The sequence below is a fragment of the Leptonotus elevatus genome, chromosome 8 (assembly GCF_054856555.1).
Source record: "Leptonotus elevatus isolate MCC_2025b chromosome 8, RoL_Lele_1.0, whole genome shotgun sequence".
Lineage (NCBI taxonomy): Eukaryota > Metazoa > Chordata > Actinopteri > Syngnathiformes > Syngnathidae > Leptonotus > Leptonotus elevatus.
Genome location: NC_141246.1, coordinates 2,495,466 through 2,514,890, shown reverse-complemented (window position 1 = coordinate 2,514,890; position 19,425 = coordinate 2,495,466). Strand labels below are relative to the sequence as shown.

The window sequence follows — 19,425 nt, the reverse complement described above, 5'->3', positions numbered from 1 at the left end:
TGCCATTCAAAATAAAAAGGGTTCTTGCTATGACAGGACAATAACAATCCCTAAAAGTTTGGTTGACAATTTAGCCATTGATGTCTGTTAAAGTTCCTGTCAGATCAAAGCAAACAAATTGGACTTTAAACTTTGAGCTCAGTCGCCGGAACAATCTTTGGTTATGTCGTTGTTTCAGCAGTGAGTCGACATATTGTGGGAACAGATACTCCATTTTGTCTTCTTTTTCGCCGTTTGTCTCCGCATTGTTTGCTGCGACCAAAACATTCTGCCGTCGCACACTTGAAAGGCGCATCCGTCATCCCAAAAATAGTTGCGTCGCCGTCCGCCGGGAACAAACGCTCTTGATGAAGTTTGACGAGCGAGCGGCCGGGATGATCTCAACTTCACCGAGTGATGAAAGACTTGCCAAAAAAAGCTCGAGGCTTTTAGCGGGTCACTTTCCAATTTGGCTGCAAAAGTGGCCTGGCAAAACGATTTGTAATCAAGTGTGTGGTTTTAATGGTAAAACTTTATTTTGCTTTCCAGACTTTGTTTGTCATTTGGGGGGCAGTTATAGCACTTTAATAATTTTATTTCATGTTGCTTTTTGTTAACAAATACAGCATTTTGGGGTAAAGCATGCTAAATGGACCTTTTTGTTATCAAACTTTCAAGGACTACTTCAGCATTCCTGTGACATTCTACAGAATATCTCCGGCAAAGTATAGCATATAGTGGTTTTATTTTTAAGGAATCAAAATTTTTGTGATTTATTTGTAATGATCAAATATTGTTTTAATGGCATATTGTTGCCTTTCTTTTGGGAAACTAACCATTTTATGGAAAAAAATTAATAAATCCATTCTGAATATTTCTATGAAATTGCATAGCATAGTTTGGTCAACACTTGGCATTTTCATAGCCTATTTTAGCTTTTTTGTGGTCAAATATGTCGTTTTAATGGTATCATTTTGCCTTTTTGAGCTACGGAAAACTAACATCTTAAAAATCCAGTATCTATTTTGGCATTTGTCATCCTATTTTATTTTGTGGTAAAGTACAGTATACAGTCAGTGGTATCAGCATTTTCGCTTTTTGTGATCAAATAAATTGTTGTAATTTAAAAAACAAAACTCATTTGTGTTGGACATGGTAAGATTTCTGGTCAAATGTATTATTTTGTGGCATCATATAGTGTCTTTGGTTCAACATGTTGCATTATTTACATCACTTTCATTACCTAAGTTAACTTTTTGTGAACAAATTGATTGTTCAATGGTAAAAATCTGTTGGGCAGATTTTGCAAGTCCCACAGAATATTGTGTTCTATTGCTATAAAAACATCGTACCTACCGAAAGAAAGATTAGTCTTTTCTTTCATCAGGAAAAAAAAAGTACATTTGTATCTGTTTCCGTTTGACAGCAATTAGCATTAAATTATCAATATTATTCACAAACCTGTTGAAAACACTGGCAAAAAGAGCTTTTTGCAACATGGCCCTGACTGATATTTTATAGTCTGCTGCCACCTGCTGGCCGTTTTTTTGTAATGACTAACATTGCTTTAAGCCACCTCTTCATGTCAGAAGCTGTATCAAAGCCTTTATGCTCTATAGCAGAAAAAACATAAAAACGTATAAATACGTTTTTGGGAGTGAATGGCAATGCATTAAAAACATATTTACAGTGCTACCTCGGAGTTTGAACATAATTCGTTCCTGCGAAGTGTTCAAAGTCCGAATTGTTCAACCTCTGAAAAAAATTGTTCCCATAGGAAATAATGTAAATGCAATTAATCCGTTCCCAAGCTCCAAAAACAGAAAATTCCCGTTTTAATTTCTATTGATGTTTTTACACCAAACTTAAATCACGCATACTAAACAGATGGCCGACGCTAAATTGTGAAAATATGGAGTGGTGGGCGGAGTATGGCAGCAAAGTTTTACTCTTACAAAACGGGAAACTCAATAAGTCAACTAACTCCACAAGGTCAGCCCTCAATCAAATATCATTTTACTGCCATGCATTAATATTGACATATTCCCCATTCAATTTCCATTCTAAACGCTCGCATTGTTGTGTGCTGTGGTCGTATTGTGCTCCGACCACAGCAGATGGCTGAGCAGAATCCAGACAGACGTACGCTTTCATGGCCACTTTCCACCGACATTCACTTTAAATGGCGCTTCAATTATTCAGGCGGCTGCGTGGGAAGATGGCGTGTGTGTGTGCGTGCGTATTTTTCTGCATTTGGGATGAAGACAACAGAAGTTTTGCTCAAGTCTTCTCGCCTCCTCGTGGCTAAACTTCCCTGTGAACCACCCACGCTAACTGGTGTGTGTGTGTGTGTGTGTGTGTGTGTGTGTGTACTGTCAACGTGCGTGTGGGAAATAATAGAAATCATAAAAAAAATAAACATTATTTTGCAAAGTGACATTAGCCAGAAGCAGCATGCGGACGGTCCGAGTGTGAGCGCGCATCGCATTTGCGGATCAGCTCATCCATAAAACCTGCACCTCCTGCATGCTGATGTGTGTGCGTGTGCGTGCGTGTGTGTGTGTGTGCGTGTGTGGCAAAGTTACATTCCCAGCAGGATTTTGTGGCAGTAAAATGAATTGATTTTCCTTTTTGTTTACAGCGTGATGCTGATGATCATCTTTCTCCCCCCCTCAACTTCCCTCCCCCCCCAATTTTGAAATCAATAAGATTCTCTTTTCGACATTTTCAGCACAAAGTTGTAATGTCAAGTCTTGTGAATTAAATGTCGCTTTCAAGTCTAAATACAATATTCGGAATAATATCGCGTTTGTGGAATAAGAATTAAGCAGATGAATCCATCCTTCATCAATCTCAGGGCGCCGCCATTTTGTCCTGTACCGCCCTCTGATGCCAACTGAAATTGGCGTCAAAGTGCCTTCGGGCTCGCATTGCGAATGTCACGTGACCAAACCTTTTAAACATTTCTTGACAATCATTTTTGTGACCTCACTAACCTCTAAACATGACATTCTGGTCAACTCTTTTACCGCCAATAATAAACGTCAACTATGTTTTTTTTTCCCCCTCAGCGCTCCTTTTTGAATGGGGTTGTGAAAATACAAAAACAGCCACTAACTATGGCCAGCAGATGGCAGCATTGTATCTCTTTTCAATGGGCTCCCGCGTATCAAATTACATGAAAACATGGCGGATCTTAGGAAATGGATGACGTGAATGATCAAAGCGTTTGCCGCATTAAATCTAATTCACAGAGCGTCGCTAAAAAATATTATTTGTGTCAACGTCACTGTTGTGCAGAAAATGTATCTTTTCACAAAAAGCTTATTTTCTCCTTATTTTTTTCTATTTTCGCTTAATGTCACTCAAATGACTGATTACTTAAGAACGGAATAAGGTAGAAACAAAATTTTTTGTAACGAAAGAATGGAACGCCATCTTTCATACGGTATCCACCATGTTTATGTCGTCATCGCACACAATATTCTGTTTGCCTTGAAAGATGAGTGAAAACGCTCAAAATCGGCCGGCACTGTAGTGGTTGTTTTTTGGATAACGTTTGGCAGTAAAAGAGTTAATATTACATTCGTGGAAATATGCAGCAAAATCCAGCTTTTTTTTATCCATCTCCGGGGGCGGCCATTTTGCCACTTGCTGTCGACTGAAGATGACATCAATGTTGCTCAGGGCTCAGGCAACGACCAATCACAGCTCACCTGTTTTCTGAAGCTGAGCTGTGATTGGTTGTTGAGATCTGAGCAACATTGATGTCATACATCAGTCGCCAGCAAGTGGCAAAATGGCCGCCCCCGAAGGGTGGATAAAAACGGCTGGATTTTGCTGCTTTACTCATATTCCACTCTTTTTGGGTTGCCGTAACTGTTGCAATGCGAGCCCGAAGGCCCTTTGATGTCAATTTCAGTCCACATCAGAAGGAGTTGGAGGACAAAATGGCAGCACATTGATTGGAGAGATTCATCTGCTTAATTCTTCTTCTACAAACACGCAATATTAATCGGAATATGGCTTTGTAATTTCGTGCCCAGCAACTGTGGCGCTACGTGTACTCTAACAGTTCGCATGGCTGACTTTGTCGCGCGCCGTTGCGGGCGTGAGCGCAGCCGACTCCCGGCCAATCGAAGCGGCTCCCTGCTCATTGCCTTAAAATTTGGTGGCGTCGCATTGAATGCACAGAAAATGTTTGCCTTGCTTTTAATATGAAACTTCATGCTAACAAGTCTAATGGACCTCGATTTTCTCGCAATTAGGCACCTGCGGTTTTCCCTCAATATTATTTTATTATTATCATTATTATTTTTTTAGGGGGTGTTCAGGGGGGGAGCCAACCCCCATTTTTTGTGGAAAACACTTATTGGCGGTTTATCCCCCTTTTTTTAAAAACGTATTTTTAGGGTTAAAAATTTTTTTTGAAAGATGCTCAAGAACCTGAAGTACGTACGGCTAAAGCGTACGAAACTCCCCAAAGCGTCGAACGCCAGCTCTAGGAGTTCTGCGTTGTGATCAGCGGTGACAGGAAACGGGCCTTCCGCAGCCGGTTTCGAGACGCTTCCCACGGGGGGCGTGAATGGCGCCGCGCGTAACGGCCAAAAAATCTTGCCAAACTGGCAGCGGGCCGCAGTTGCGGACGGGAGAACTTCTTGCCAGGGGGGCAATTTTTGCAGCGCCGCTTCCAATGTCAATTATTAGGCCACGCGCACGGCAATGAAAATACCTTCCAAAAACGGCAAAAGTCCAAACTGTCGAATGCTGATGGCCTCGCGTCGGAACGCAGGAAAAGCTGGAACTGAAAAACAGGATCGATTTCATGTTAGATGATGACAACGTGCCATATTTCATTTTATTATTTCATATTTATTTACTCATCTTTTAAAACAAATGGGTAGTTTTTTTTCCACTTACTGATTACAAAATGCTTCTTTTTATGTATATATATATATATATATTTTTTTTTGAACTAAAATGTATTATTTTGATGTGGCCGTTATCTTATCAAAACATGTAGCTACAATTAATTTTTTTTACGAAATGCTTAGATTTTGTGATGAGTTGACAGGAAAATACTAAAATACTAATCTTATTATTATTTTTTTAAATATTGGATTATTTAATCAATAATATTAATTAGACCTGCATACTATTGATATATGTATGCAGGGCTCTGCAATTAATCGAAATTCAATTACAATTTAAATGATTACACTCCACAATTACAAAATTGGTATAACCGTAAACAAAAAGAAAAGATTATTAATACAAATTTTGAGTTGTTTAAATGAATATATTTGCACTTTTTTTTTTTTAAATGATAAAATAACTACTTTAATAAATCTTGTTCGGTCCAAAAGAAACTTGCATAATTATAGTGTTTCACCAAAAACATATGATCGTTCTAATCGTGATTTCAATTATTACCAAATTAATCGTGTCTTTTAAAAAAAAAAAATTTGCACTTAAAATGATTATTTTTTTCAATCTTGCACCAAAGTGCGACGCCTCTACCGTATCTTGAAGTCATCGCCATGTATTTATTCCTTCAACAAGTTCTCCCCCCCTCATCATCCCGCAACAGCGTCATTTTTCTCTGGCCGGCTTTGACTTCATTTAATTTTCTGCGCCATTAAAACCGGGGCCGAGGCGCTGTGGGCCTGATTTGCCGGCCTTCTTTTTCCCGGTCTTTTCTTTAAATCACAGTAGCGGCGGCGGCAGGTTGACGGGAGGAGAAGCTGATGGATGTCAGCACAGATGGAAAAATGGGCAAAAATGAGCTTGGCCTAAAGGAAGGCGCGCGCGCGCACACACACGCGCACACACTAGCTGGCAGACTCAGCCAAGCGGGTTTCTGGCTGAGTAGAGATTCTGGTAATTGACAGTCCAGGGTGCAGCATCCATCCTTGCATGAAGTGCAGCTTGTCTTCAACAAGCTCTGCTGGGCTCAGATAGCGTCTCACACCCCCCCCCCCCGACCCCCCCCCCCCCCCTCCCACACCCCCAAGTCAACTATCAGAAGCGCAGATTTTAACGAGCTTTGGAACGGATACAAAGCAACACATCTGATGCTTTGGCTCTGATGCTTTCAACCAAGGGTTTTTTTTGCCTTAGAGTTTCAAATTAAAGTTGGGGTTTCAAATTAGGGTTTGTAGTGTTTGTTAGGGATTCAAATTAGGGTCTAATGCCAAAGTTAGGTTTTCCAAATTAGGATAAGGCGAAAGCCGAGGTTCGGGTTTCAAATTAGCTTCAGATTAAGGCTAGTATTTTAAATTAGGCTTTGATGTTGGGCTTTCAAATTGGGGTTCAAAGCCAGAGTTAGCAGGCTTTCGGACTTGTTGTATAGTGAAAAAGTATTAACGGTTCCCCTCGAGTTCCTCAGACTCTGAACGGCGACAAAGTGAAAAATGTCCTCCGGTTTTGTCACTGGCACAGCAGAACGAGTCCTCGTTGTAATCCATTAGCTCGCAATCAATGCGCTAATTGCACCTGCTGCATTTGTCTGAAAGAGCTCCAACGGAAGGAGACCGCTGAAATCTCGTTAGCCGCTACAAGCGAAGCTAAGCGAGCTACCTCAAAGCTTTTTGCGCCAAAGTTCATTCAAATGAAGCAAAGCCCGGTTAGCGCTAGCACGTGCGGCGCTACATTAGCATCCGCGGCAGCCGCAATATTTGCAATCGAAGGCGACGGCTTTGAAGTGCTTCGTGATTGGTCGACTGGGGATCAAAGACGGGGGGAAAAAAAAAAGGAATGAATCCCATTTAGGTGGCGTTAACGTGTTTAAGTTTGCAACCGTAGCGAGGATAAACGCTTCGGAGAATGGACGGTTTTGCGCGCGTGTGCGCGCGCGGTGCTCGTTAGGCTAGGGGCGCGAGAGTAGCTAATTGGACGGGGATTACTCACGCTTGGGAACGCAGGCTCCAAGGGCGCCGAGGGAGAGGCTGGCATGCGACACATATTATAGTGTGACTTGCCGAGGATATAAATATGTAATAATAATAACAACTGTGAAAATAATCATATAGAACGTGCGTGAATGCAAAGGACTGTTGATATAGAAAGAAATGCCGCTGTTGAATTAAGATGGCTACCACCTATAAGTTCCCTGCCTAAATATCTACCTGCTCGCCCGCCCTCCCTACCAACTGATCCACTTACTTGGAATGTTGTGACCAAATTAGCCTCGTTTGTCAGCCCACCGCTTAACGACCCATCAAGATGCCCGCCAGAGGGATCTTTCGAGCGGTCGCCGTGCTTCCATTTGTTCGTTGTTTGACTTCATTGTTTCGCACGAGCGAATAATACCTACCATGTGCTTTTTCCTCCTCCGCTCTATTGTTCGTTATTATGTGCTGAAGCATGGCGCGGGACTCTACCGCCATTCATCTTCATTTGTTTGACACACACACACACACACACACACGCGCTAGCGCTAGCGGCCCCTGGGATTTCTGGGATTCCCGCAAAGCCCCCGGAGCCGATAAGGAATCACTTCCCTGACAATTAGGAGAGGATGTCTTTTAAAGTTAGCGGGGCTAAGTGTGCTAGTTAGTAGCTTTGCATTTTGGTGCTTAATGTTGCTAAGAAAGGTCCAGTTGCATTATTTTGTTAAAGTTGCTGTATGTGTGTGCTAGTTAGCCTACTAGCATTGTCTTTCTGCCTCGAGCGAGCCATGCAAATGAGTATTTTGTGATGTCACAAAGAACAGCTGTATTTAATTTATAAGTCAAATGTTTGTTTTCCTTGCTCGTTGGCGTACTAGCTTATGTCGCCAGTGCTAACCTTGCACATTAGCACGCTAGCATGTACTGCGGAAATAAAAGCAGGAGTTCATGTTCAGCTCAAGTGGCCATGTTATCTGTACTAATAGACCTACTAGCATTATGGGTATCTTTGGTAGCAATGCTATTTAGCATGTCATAATGTGGTGGTAGATTTGTAGCTTTTGGTTCTTTATAAATCTTATGCTAACTATGCTAGTTAGCAGATTAGTATCTGGTGCTATTTTTGTTTTCAGCTTTTACCCAAGCAACTGTTCTATCTGATAGCTGACCTACTGTTATGTTGTGATTTATGACACTACAGCTAACCATGCTACTTGCTTGCATTTGTTACCATGCAAGCTAAAATTTGTGCTACATGTCACATGTTTAAAAATTTGTTTTTTTTATTTGTCTTACAACAAATGTTATCGCAGATTATGGTAATGTTATGCGAGTGGACTTGTGTTTGTGCTCAAGATGCTAACATACATTGCTATTTATTATCATAGCATCATCATCCTTTCATGTGATGCTCTCATCATGTATGTAACACAGTAGTGCACTCTAAAAAAAAAGCCTCCATTGTTTAGGCCCGCACCTCACATGTAAATAGCTTGTTAGCGCTCACCTAGCGCACTTAGCTGGCCCTTAGTGAGCTGCATAATGACACTTTGTGTGAGTGTGAAGTGAAGTAGGATAGTAGAATTTATACTCAAGTGGCTGTTCTAACCGCGCTAGCCATCCTGTGCTGCTTTATGTCTCTGGTGCAAAACATTTAATGCTAAATGTAGCGAAGATAAGCTCAATTGCATATTAACTGTAGCACGACGATAACTAGCCTGCTAACATTCACTTAATCAGCCATTTTATGTGTGCTAACTAGCAGAATTGATTATTTGGTGTTAAGGTCTCTGGGGCTAATGATGCTAGGTAGCATGCTAGCATTTGCTACAAAATGTTGCAATGAAAAGCATGTTTCTGCATTCACTCACTCGTCATTTATCCCCACCAACTAGCCTACTAGCATTCCGATCGCCAGACCTCTGATGCTAACCATGCTAATTAGCCTCCTAACAGCATGTGACTAATTGCCGAAGGTTATTTATGCACTCTGTAACCACCAGCCATTGCATATTTGTGATCTTGACACTACCGTGGCTTATTCACGACCTCGTCCGTTGCATTCCTTGTATCTGCTCTTTACAACGTCTCCTCTGTCTGTGCATGTTCATTCCTTTTGTTTATCCCCTCAGCTTTTCATCTTGCCTGTGAGTGGTGTGTCTTGTTATTGCTTTGATTTCCCGCAGCCTGGCACTCACTCGCACATTCTGTCTTTTCCCGGACGCCTCCATCAATATTTCATGATGTTTTGGCCGGCCACCATCGTCGGTCCAGAGTCACCACAGGGGTGCTGTGCCGCTGCCTTGCTTTTATGTCCAAACTTCGCGTCAAGCAACAATTCACCGCCGAGAACCGCACAATCGTGTCCTCACACAATCAAACGCGTATTTATGAAGGAGCTTTCGTACTTAAAAAGCCTCTGAACTGAAGAGAATGCTTGAAGCAATGGCCGTTATTACAGAAACGGCCAGCAGGTGGCAGCAGAGTATAAGAGATCAACCATGTTGCAAAAAGCTCTTTCCCCACGGTTTTAAACGGATTTGTGAATAATGATGACTATTCTAATGCTAATTGCTGCAAAACGGAAACAGATATACTTCAGATGTACTAATAAATATACTTTTTCTTCCTGATGAAAGAAGAAACTCTAACTGCTGACTTGACTCATTTTGCAGAATGAGTTTTGGCTGTTCATATTTCGACCGACGTCACCAACACAACAATTAAGGGGCGCACTTTTCAAAGGCAGTTTTTTTTGCAGTCTGCTCAATAAAAAGAAAACATTTTGAAAATTGATATAAGGCATTATTTTATATGAATAATTTTGCGAAAATCTCATCTTGCCTCGTTCTTGTGGACTCAATCTTGTGAGACCGCTTGCCTCGTGGGAATTGAGTCTCATCCCATTTTGAATACGGGAGTTTAGTCGTGTTTCAATATCTGGAGCTCAATGTCAAGCTTTTTTCCCGCCACCGTTTCCTTTCAACAGTTTGACATTTTTCTTTTTCCTCGTTTTTGTTTCATTTGTTTGCCGTGGTGGTGTGGGATTTTTTTATTATTATTTTTGCCTTCAGTGGTTCTCCTGTGTCGAGTGCAGATTTAATTTTCCTGCTAAAACCATCCACAATAAAATCTCAAGAGGGGGTAAAATGTCTGTGGGGCTTTCTATGAAAAGGTTCATAAAATTAGCAGTCACTTCCTCACAGTGTTTCTGGAATGTTCTTGTGTTTTTCAAACGGTTACAAAGAAAAATGACACGGAGCCAGGTCAGGTGCGAAGGACGGTTTTAGTCTAGTATGTGACTGCCCTTTGTCCTCCTCGGCCAGGAACTGCTGGTTGGTTGTCTCGCCCGCATTGAAAGGGAAAAGTTGACGTTGGGGTCGCACGTCCTGCAACTTTTCCTTGCACAGGTCACGTGAGCTGTATGGTGAAAATTTGGAAAGTGGTTGAAATTAGTTGTGGATGATGTCAGCCTCGATGTTGGTTGCAAGACACGCACACACACACGCACACACACACACGACGCCGAGGAGATATTTGATGTGTTGCCAGGCAACCTGATTTGAATTTATTGCCCGTCAAGATGTGATGCTGGCTGTGTGCTGCATGCCAGTTGTGCATTGGAAGGAAGCCAGTGGATGCAATAACATATTAGTTAGCATGCTAGCACAAGGTGCTAGCTTTGAAAAGCTGCCCACTGTTGTCACTCATCACGAATCGTAGAGAATTTGATCACGCCGTAGACCGTCGAGGGTTAAAGGTCCGGCCTCCACTGAAACAAAAAAGTGCAGCGCTGAATAAACTTGTTGTTTTAAAATTCCTGGCTACTTTATTCTCCGGCGTGAAAGGTTCCTCCGGGTTAGCAGCGCGGGCAATATGTTCCACTACCAGCTGACGCTAACGGCGTCCAGCGCGGCGCCGCCCCAGCCGCGATTTATTTGACGTGACGGCGAAAAGAAACGCAGCGGAATGAGGAGCGGCTCTTATCGGAACACGTTGGGCGGACTCGTGCTCGGGAGCTCATTTTTACGATCTCACCGCTGCCTGGTAGCTCAGCACAAACTGTGAACAAAATAAATGGAGGCCATAAATCCAATGAGAAATGTCAGCTCGCAGCAAAATAGCGTGTGAAACTCGGAGGAATGATGTTGTTGGGACCCAAAAAAATAAATAAAAAATGAGTACGTCGCAGCATAGCATCAGTGACTTAAAGACTGTGTAACGCTTGCTAACCCACAAGACCACTATGTTGCATGGACTCAACTATAAATTTCTTAAACAGTTAAATAAAGAAACCTAGTAAAGTGTTGAATCTGTATAAATGATAATATACCGCACTAGTAGGCAAATTTACAACTTTGCGCCATTTCGCACCAAATTCTCTTGTGCTAACTAGCACGGTCAGCACAAGTGACATCAAGTCCCCATTCTAACTGGCTATTTAGCATAGTTAGCATGGTCATTTTCGTTAAAGCCAAAAACATGTTTACCTTTTGCGACATTTAGCATCAAATGCTAGTTTTCTAACTAAAATGGCGCAAGTGACATATAGCAGCAATGCGAGTAGATGGCTTTGCACTGCCAACATGATTTTTTGAAAGCTGAAAATACGTCCATCTTTGCGACCGTTGGCACAAAATGCGAGTGTGCTAACTAGCATGGTCAGCGCAAAGTGACATAAAGTCCCCATTCTAACTAGCTATTTAGCATAGTTAGCATGGTCATTTTCGTTAAAGCTGAAAACATGTTTGGCTTTGAGACGTTTAGCATCAAATGCTGGTGTGCTAACTAGCATGGTTAGCGCCGGTGACATATAGCAGCAATGCTAGTAGGCAGCTTTGCACTGCCAACATGATTTCTTGAAAGCTGAAAATATATCCATCTTTTGCGACCGTTGGCGCAAAATGCGAGTGTGCTAACTAGCATGGTCAGCGCAAAGTGACATCAAGTCCCCATTCTAACTGGCTATTTAGCATAGTTAGCATGGTAATTTGTGTTAAAGCCAAAAACATGTTTACCTTTTGCGACATTTGGCATCAAATGCTAGTTTTCTAACTAGCATGGTCAGCGCAAAGTGACATAAAGTCCCCATTCTAACGGGCTATTTAGCATAGTTAGCATGGTCATTTTCGTTAAAGCTGAAAACATGTTTGCCTTTTGAGACATTTAGCATCAAATGCTGGTGTGCTAACTAGCATGGTTAGCGCCGGTGACATATAGCAGCAATGCGAGTAGGCAGCTTTGCACTGCCAACATGATTTCTTGAAAGCTGAAAATATGTCCATCTTTTGCGACCGTTGGCGCAAAATGCGAGTGTGCTAACTAGCATGGTCAGCGCAAAGTGACATAAAGTCCCCATTCTAACGGGCTATTTAGCATAGTTAGCATGGTCATTTTCGTTAAGGCTGAAAACATGTTTGCCTTTGAGACATTTAGCATCAAATGCTGGTGTGCTAACTAGCATGGTTAGCGCCGGTGACATATAGCAGCAATGCTAGTAGGCAGCTTTGCACTGCCAACATGATTTCTTGAAAGCTGAAAATATGTCCATCTTTTGCGACCGTTGGCGCAAAATGCGAGTGTGCTAACTAGCATGGTCAGCGCAAAGTGACATAAAGTCCCCATTCTAACGGGCTATTTAGCATAGTTAGCATGGTCATTTTCGTTAAAGCTGAAAACATGTTTGCCTTTTGAGACATTTAGCATCAAATGCTGGTGTGCTAACTAGCATGGTTAGCGCCGGTGACATATAGCAGCAATGCTAGTAGGTCGCTTTGCACTGCCAACATGATTTCTTGAAAGCTGAAAATACGTCCATCTTTGCGACCGTTGGCGCAAAATGCGAGTGTGCTAACTAGCATGGTCAGCGCAAAGTGACATAAAGTCCCCATTCTAACTGGCTATTTAGCATAGTTAGCATGGTCATTTTCGTTAAAGCTGAAAACATGTTTGCCTTTTGAGACATTTAGCATCAAATGCTGGTGTGCTAACTAGCATGGTTAGCGCCGGTGACATATAGCAGCAATGCTAGTAGGTCGCTTTGCACTGCCAACATGATTTCTTGAAAGTTGAAAATATGTCCATCTTTTGCGACCGTTGGCGCAAAATGCGAGTGTGCTAACTAGCACGGTCAGCGACCAGTGACTTCAAGGGCCAAAGCTAGCAGGCTAGTTAGCATAGATAGCGACGCCGAACAGAAGAGAGCAACAAGGGTAAAGGAGCGGCCGCTCTCAGGAGTTTGTGTGTATTAAAAGTGTGTGCACTTGTGAAAGTCACAGTAAATGCAGGAATCAGCAGAATGCAAATGTGATGTTTGTACTTGTGTGTAGTGTCAGCACATCCTGTGTGCGTTCAGGCACTACTTTGTGTGTGCGTGTGTGTTGTGAGTGTGTGAACAAATGAATGCCAGCTACATTCTCTCCATGCACGAGCGTGCGCGTGCGTGTGCGCCAACCGAACACTTTTGATATTAATCGTCTCATTGGAGCGACAGCTCGTTTGAAAACGGCGCCGATGCTGCCCGAGCGCCGACGAGAACGTCATTTTGTGACTCTACTTAAGACTCAAAGCGGCCGCAAGTCGAATTGACACTCAGTGGACACTTGATGAGTCGGGGATCCAATATAGCGCAACAGCACGTCGGGTGGGTCTTTTCTTTTCGGCGCTCGGGCTGCAGTCACAAATATTTCATTTTTTTCTTTAGGTCAGGGAACGAATCCTAATGAGTTTGAAGGCTCGCCAACGTGTGTTGGGGTTGGCATGTCGGTCCCCTTTTGTCGTTTCCTTTCAGCGCTTTGGCAGCAACTGCAAATATTATTTATATATTTTTTCTTTTGAGAAATTTCATTGAATTTGAACACTATGAAAGACGAGTTGCGGGCTACGGTGGTCCTTTCTTTTCGGCACTCGGGCCTAACTGGACCCCCCCCCCCCCCCCCTCATCCCCCTTATTTTTAACAGATGAAGAATCCTTTGGATATTTGGAACGCTACCAAACACAACGTGGCTACGCGAGTAGAGAGCTTCCATCTTTGCGGCTCTCGAATAGCAGTTTCCACCGTCTTTTCTGGATTTGATTCGATTTTGACAGAGGAAGATTGTTTTGGATTTTGAAAGCTGTCAAACACAGCGCGGCTGGCGGCTCCAATGTTTTTTTTTTTTTTTTTTTGGTGCTTGGGCGGGCGAGCGGCAATAGCAACTATTATTCCGAGGTTTGTTTCCTTTTTTGGGTCAGCGTAAGAAACGTTTAGTTTTTAAAGGCTGTCAAACACAAGATGGCTACGGGAGTAGAGAGCTCCTTTCTTAGCAGTCTCAACAATCCTCTCTGGGTTTCTTTCATTTTTGATAGAGGAAGAAATCTTTTGATTTTGAAGGCTATCAAACAAACGCAAGGCAGCTGCGAGGGATAGAGAAGTCATTTCTTTTTCAGCGCTCGGGCAGCAGTTGCAACTATTCCTGATAGATTTGTGTCCTTTTTTTTTTGGACAGGGGTTCAAATCCTTTTTGTTTTTAAAGGCTATTAAACACAAGATGGCTACAGGGGTCGAGAGGTGCGTTTTTTTTTTCCCGGCGCTCGAGCAGCAGTTGCAAGTAACCGTTGGTGGGTTTGTTTGTTTTTGTGTTAGTGTTCGTGTTCGCCTTAATGTTGTGCATGCTAATATGCTAATATCAGACATTAACCACCGTCTAGTTTTACTTCCGACTAAACGCACACACGTGTGTGTGTTTGTGCGTGTGCGCGCGCGTGCTGCTGCACCGTGTGTGCGTGCGCGCGCGCGTGTGAGTCACATTGGCGACTGAAAAGCGACAAGAGGAAGTTACGATACACCCACTCGCACTCCCGCTGTGCCGGGTCTCACCATCACACACGCACACGCACACGCACACACACACAAGTTTGTTTTACTATCTTTGTGGGGCCATCTAATTGACATTATGTATTTCCTAGCCCCGCCCACTATCCTCAACCATCAAAAAATTATTGCCTCTCCCTAATCCTTACCCTAACCTCAATCATAACCCAATTCAAATCGAAAACTCTAGAACCAAATCTTGACCCTCAAAAAGAGGTCTAAACTTGTGGGGCCCAGCAAAATGGCCCCACATGGACGGGTGGGCCCCACAGCTCTGTGAAATCCCAAAATGTTGGCCCCACTATGTAACAAAAATAAGACCGCACACGCTTAAGTTTGTTTTACTATCTTTGTGGAGCCATCTAATTGACATAATGTATTTCCTAGCCCCGCCCCCTATCCCCAACCATCAAAAATGATTGCCTACCCCTATTCCTTACCCTAACCTCAACCTTAACCCAATTCAAACCTAAACTCTAGAACCAAGTCTTGACCCTCAAGAAGAGGTCTAAACTTGTGGGGCCCAGCAAAATGGCCCCACATGGACGGGTGGGCCCCACTATGTTACAAAAACAAGACCACACACACACAAACACGATTTGACCCTTTTCACGAGCCTTTGCTGAAAAAACCCTCACATCAGACACTTCAGTGGATACACGGCTTAAACGCGAGAGACTCGTGTGTGTGTGTGTGTGTGTGTGTGTGTGTGTGGGGGTGTGTGTGCTCACGGTTGCCGCTCGCGTGAAATTGACGGATGACAGGAAGTAGAATTTCAAAGGTTTCAAATGTCACCGCGCCGACCTGATGATATTTGTTGGTCAGCGCTCGGAGGTTTCTCAGTCGCTTGTCGCCACCGCTCTCCGCTCTCTGCTGTTGTTGTTGTTGTTGTTTTCGGGGCGCCCCGCGGCCGCCGCCCACCACATCCGCCACCCAAGCCGACGCCCCCTGCTAGCGTTTTGGCTGGTGGCACAGGGTTGGCGTGCCAGCATGCTTGGCCGGCGACCATTTCACGGAGATAGCAGAGATGCAGGAAGGTGGCGACGGCAACAACAATAACGGCAACAAGATAGTTTTGCTTTTGTGTGTCTGTGTGTGTGCGTGTGTGATAATGTTGGTATGAAAACATGTTGTTGACACTTTGTCGTTTGCTAAACTACCACTTACCATTTCACTGTGAAACATTTTTTCCGACCAAATTATTTGTTTTAAAAATATGTATCATTCTAATTTCCATTTCGATTCACAAGAGTTCAGTTTGATTCGATTTAGATTTTTTTTTTAAATTCACTATTGATTAATTATGGAACATCTAATCTTCTTAAATATCAAGGAAATGATAAAAACTCCACAAACCTTGAATTCCAAATTTTATTTTGCGGAGGAAGTAACTAAATGATTTAGTATTATAATCACTTTAGTGTTAAATTGGCATCAGCAAGGATGAGATGAAAATATTTTCATATTTTTCCTAAATCAATGATTGTAAAGAGAAATGAAAAATATATAAAACACAATAAATCAAGTCTTTCATAAATGTAACAAAATACTTTTTGAACATATAAACTCTTTTTTTCTTTCTTCCTATTTTGTTTTCTTTTCTACTTCAATTTATATTTTAGACTTTTAATGTGTTTTCTTTGTGTTTATATGTTCAATAAAGAACCAAGCCAACCAAACTTTTAAATTCATGCGAACAGTAAAATAAAAAAATAAAAAATCTCAGCCTTTAAAATTCTATTTTCTTATAAATTTATGGGAAAAGAGATATTAAAATAACCGTTTAATGGTTTTATAATATCAGGCTCGAAAAATGATTGATCAATTCGATTATTATTTTTTTTTTTAAACCCAGTCGTAGTGTATGTAAATTTTTATTATACAAGGCAAGAGAGTAAAAGAAAAAAAGACAACAAAAACATCCAATTTCTTTGTTTTGAATAATCCCTCCCTCACAAAAACAAAAGCAGAAAAGCTAGAAAAATTAGTAGGAAAAAAAAAAAGAATAAAAAAAATAAAAACCTCATTACTCAGTACAGTATCACAGTGCACGTTCCACGCAGAGGGACACTTAGTGGCCACTTCATTAGGCACACCGTTACCAAGATAACAACTCTGACTTCCTGAGAGACTTCATGTACCAATTTCCGGCTGCAGCTGTTTCTGATTTTTTTTGCACGTGTGCTAATTACACTCACTGGTGTCCAAAGCCAACAATGCGCGTTTGTCACTGTCACATTGATCGCACTCATGGATTAGCCATAGTGCAATGTCAGGTCCAATTAGGAGAGGAAGGCATGGAGTCTTGAGACCATGTTCAGGGCTGGTCCACATGGCGCACGCACGCACGCACGCACGCACGCACGCACGTCTGCTCCTCGTTGAACTTGTTCACTGTCACTGCTGCCTTTTCTTGTATAATTAATTAAAACAAATATTTCCACTTACTATCGACTGATGATGTCATCTTTAGTCGATGGCAAGTGGGAACTTTTTGTTTTTAAAGAATGAAAAATAATGAAATGATCACATTAATTATGGACAAAATTAGGGCTTGGTATCGATTCTCAATCGATTCGATTTCGATTCACATGAGTTCAGTTCGATTGGATTTTCCGATTCAATTCGCTTCAATTCAATCTAATATTGATTAATTATGAAGCATCAATTCTTCTTAAATATCAAGGACATGATAAAAACGAAAAAAAAATTAATAGTAATTTTAATTAAATTTGCTTATCAATTTATGGGGAAAAGAGATATTGAAATAATCAATTCATGGTTTTATGAATCGATATCATGCTCGAAAATGAAAATGAATTCAATATCGACTATTTCGATTTTATTTGTATTTTTATTTTTTAACCCAGCCCTAGACAAATTAACTCAACTGAAGGTCGTTGACAAAGTTAACTCAAAGTTAACACAATAATTAACCCGATAATATACAAACGGTACATGCTTTCCAAACATAAATTTCGAGGTTTCCAAGAGCCTAATATTGTTTTTTTTTTGCTGTTTTTTTTTTTTTTTTTTTTGCTTCCGAGCATTCTTCCCCTTGCCCTCATGAGATCCTGAAAGTCACGACACGGCATGGAACGTGGCGAAGCTGCAGAAATCCAACTCGTGCTTGGCCCTCGCCTTTCCGCTTTTGGCTTCAATGTGACGAAATGTGCCGAGTCACGCCCCGGACCGACCGCGTTTGGAGCACCGACGACCGCCACCGGAATGAAAGTGGCGGCCTGCGAGAGAGTGAGACGCTTTCCAAATGTGCTCAGCGCTCACAGCTTTTCCTTCAAGTGTCGGTTACTTCCTGAGAGGTGTGAAAATGACAAATAAATGGTCAACGCGACGAGACGAGATAACAGGAGGAAATGGAACTGATAAAGGTTGGCTAGGAAGCGAAACGTCCGCCAAACAGGTTTGATGGACATCATTTTGTCCACTAACAAGTTGGAAAAATACGGAAATAAAAAGATAGAAATCTGATAACCAGCAGTGAACTCATTCACTTGCAGCCATTTTCACTGAAGCAACCCCCTTTGCTCCAGCCTGTTTTACTGGATTTTGACAGATTTTGCAAGGTCCACAGAATATTCTGTTCTATTGCCATAAAAACATGGAACCTACCCAAAAAAAAAAAAGACAAGAGTCTCTTCTTTCATCAGGAAAAAAAAAGTACATTTGAATCTGTTTCGGTTTTGCAGTAATTAGCAGGAGAATACAGGTTGAAAAAGAGCTTGTTGCAAGATAGCCCGGGTTGATCTCTTATACTCTGCTGTCACCTGATGGCCATTTTTTGTAATAACTGCCATTGATTTAAGTGACCTCTTCTTATCAGAAACTGGATCGAAGCCTTCTGTATGCTCTAGCATAAAAAAAAAAAAAACATTTTGGGGAGTGCAGGACAAAGTATTAAAAAAAAAAACTACGTTTTTGGGTTTGAATGAGTTCATAGATTCATGGCTAGCAAAGTTGAATCTGGTGGTTTCCTCAAATAAAGAAGCAGAGGGTGGCGGGGGAGAAAAATAAACAATTTGCATCGTGACAACAACAATAAGTGAATTGCATTTGGCGGAGGCATGCGGCTGAGCTGTCATCGCAGGTGAACGCCTTTGACAAAACTGCAACACAAAGGCGCTTAATTGGACCAAAAGGGATTTGAATGGTTGCACTTGGATTGCACGAGCGCATAATAACGGCGCTTGACTCGCATTCACCTCTCGTTTGTTGCTTTCCTGAAGTGACAACCAATTGTTGTTGTTTTGTTTAAACATTCAAGACAATTTAGAGCATAGGTGTCAAACTCCGGTCCTGGAGGGCCGCAGTCCTGCAGGTTTTGGAGGTTTCCCTCTTCCAACACAGGCTGATTCCAATCAGCAGGATCGTTATCAGGCTTATGCAGAGCTTGCTGATGAGCTGATCATATATCAGCTGTGTTGGAGAAGGGAAACATCCAAAACCTGCAGGAATGCGGCCCTCCGGGACCGGAGTTTGACACCTATGATTTAGAGTCTTTGACTGGCTTGGGAGATGGAAAAAAACCAACTGTTGAGTACATCTATGTGACTTTGTAAACGCCAGACATTTTGGAATCTTCCACAAAACTCATGTACATGTTTTTGGACAAATTAGTCTTTGAGAAACCTGATTTCCATTTTTTTTAACATCAAAAACTATTTGACCAAACAGCATAACTCCAG

General features: G+C 41.9%; 1 protein-coding gene across 5 annotated transcripts in view; it reads left to right on the top strand.

Annotated features, from left to right (window-relative positions):
• Positions 1 to 19,425, top strand: part of LOC147169204 (protein phosphatase 1 regulatory subunit 29-like) — a 102,986-nt gene that overhangs the window by 13,456 nt on the left and 70,105 nt on the right. The window lies entirely within an intron of this gene.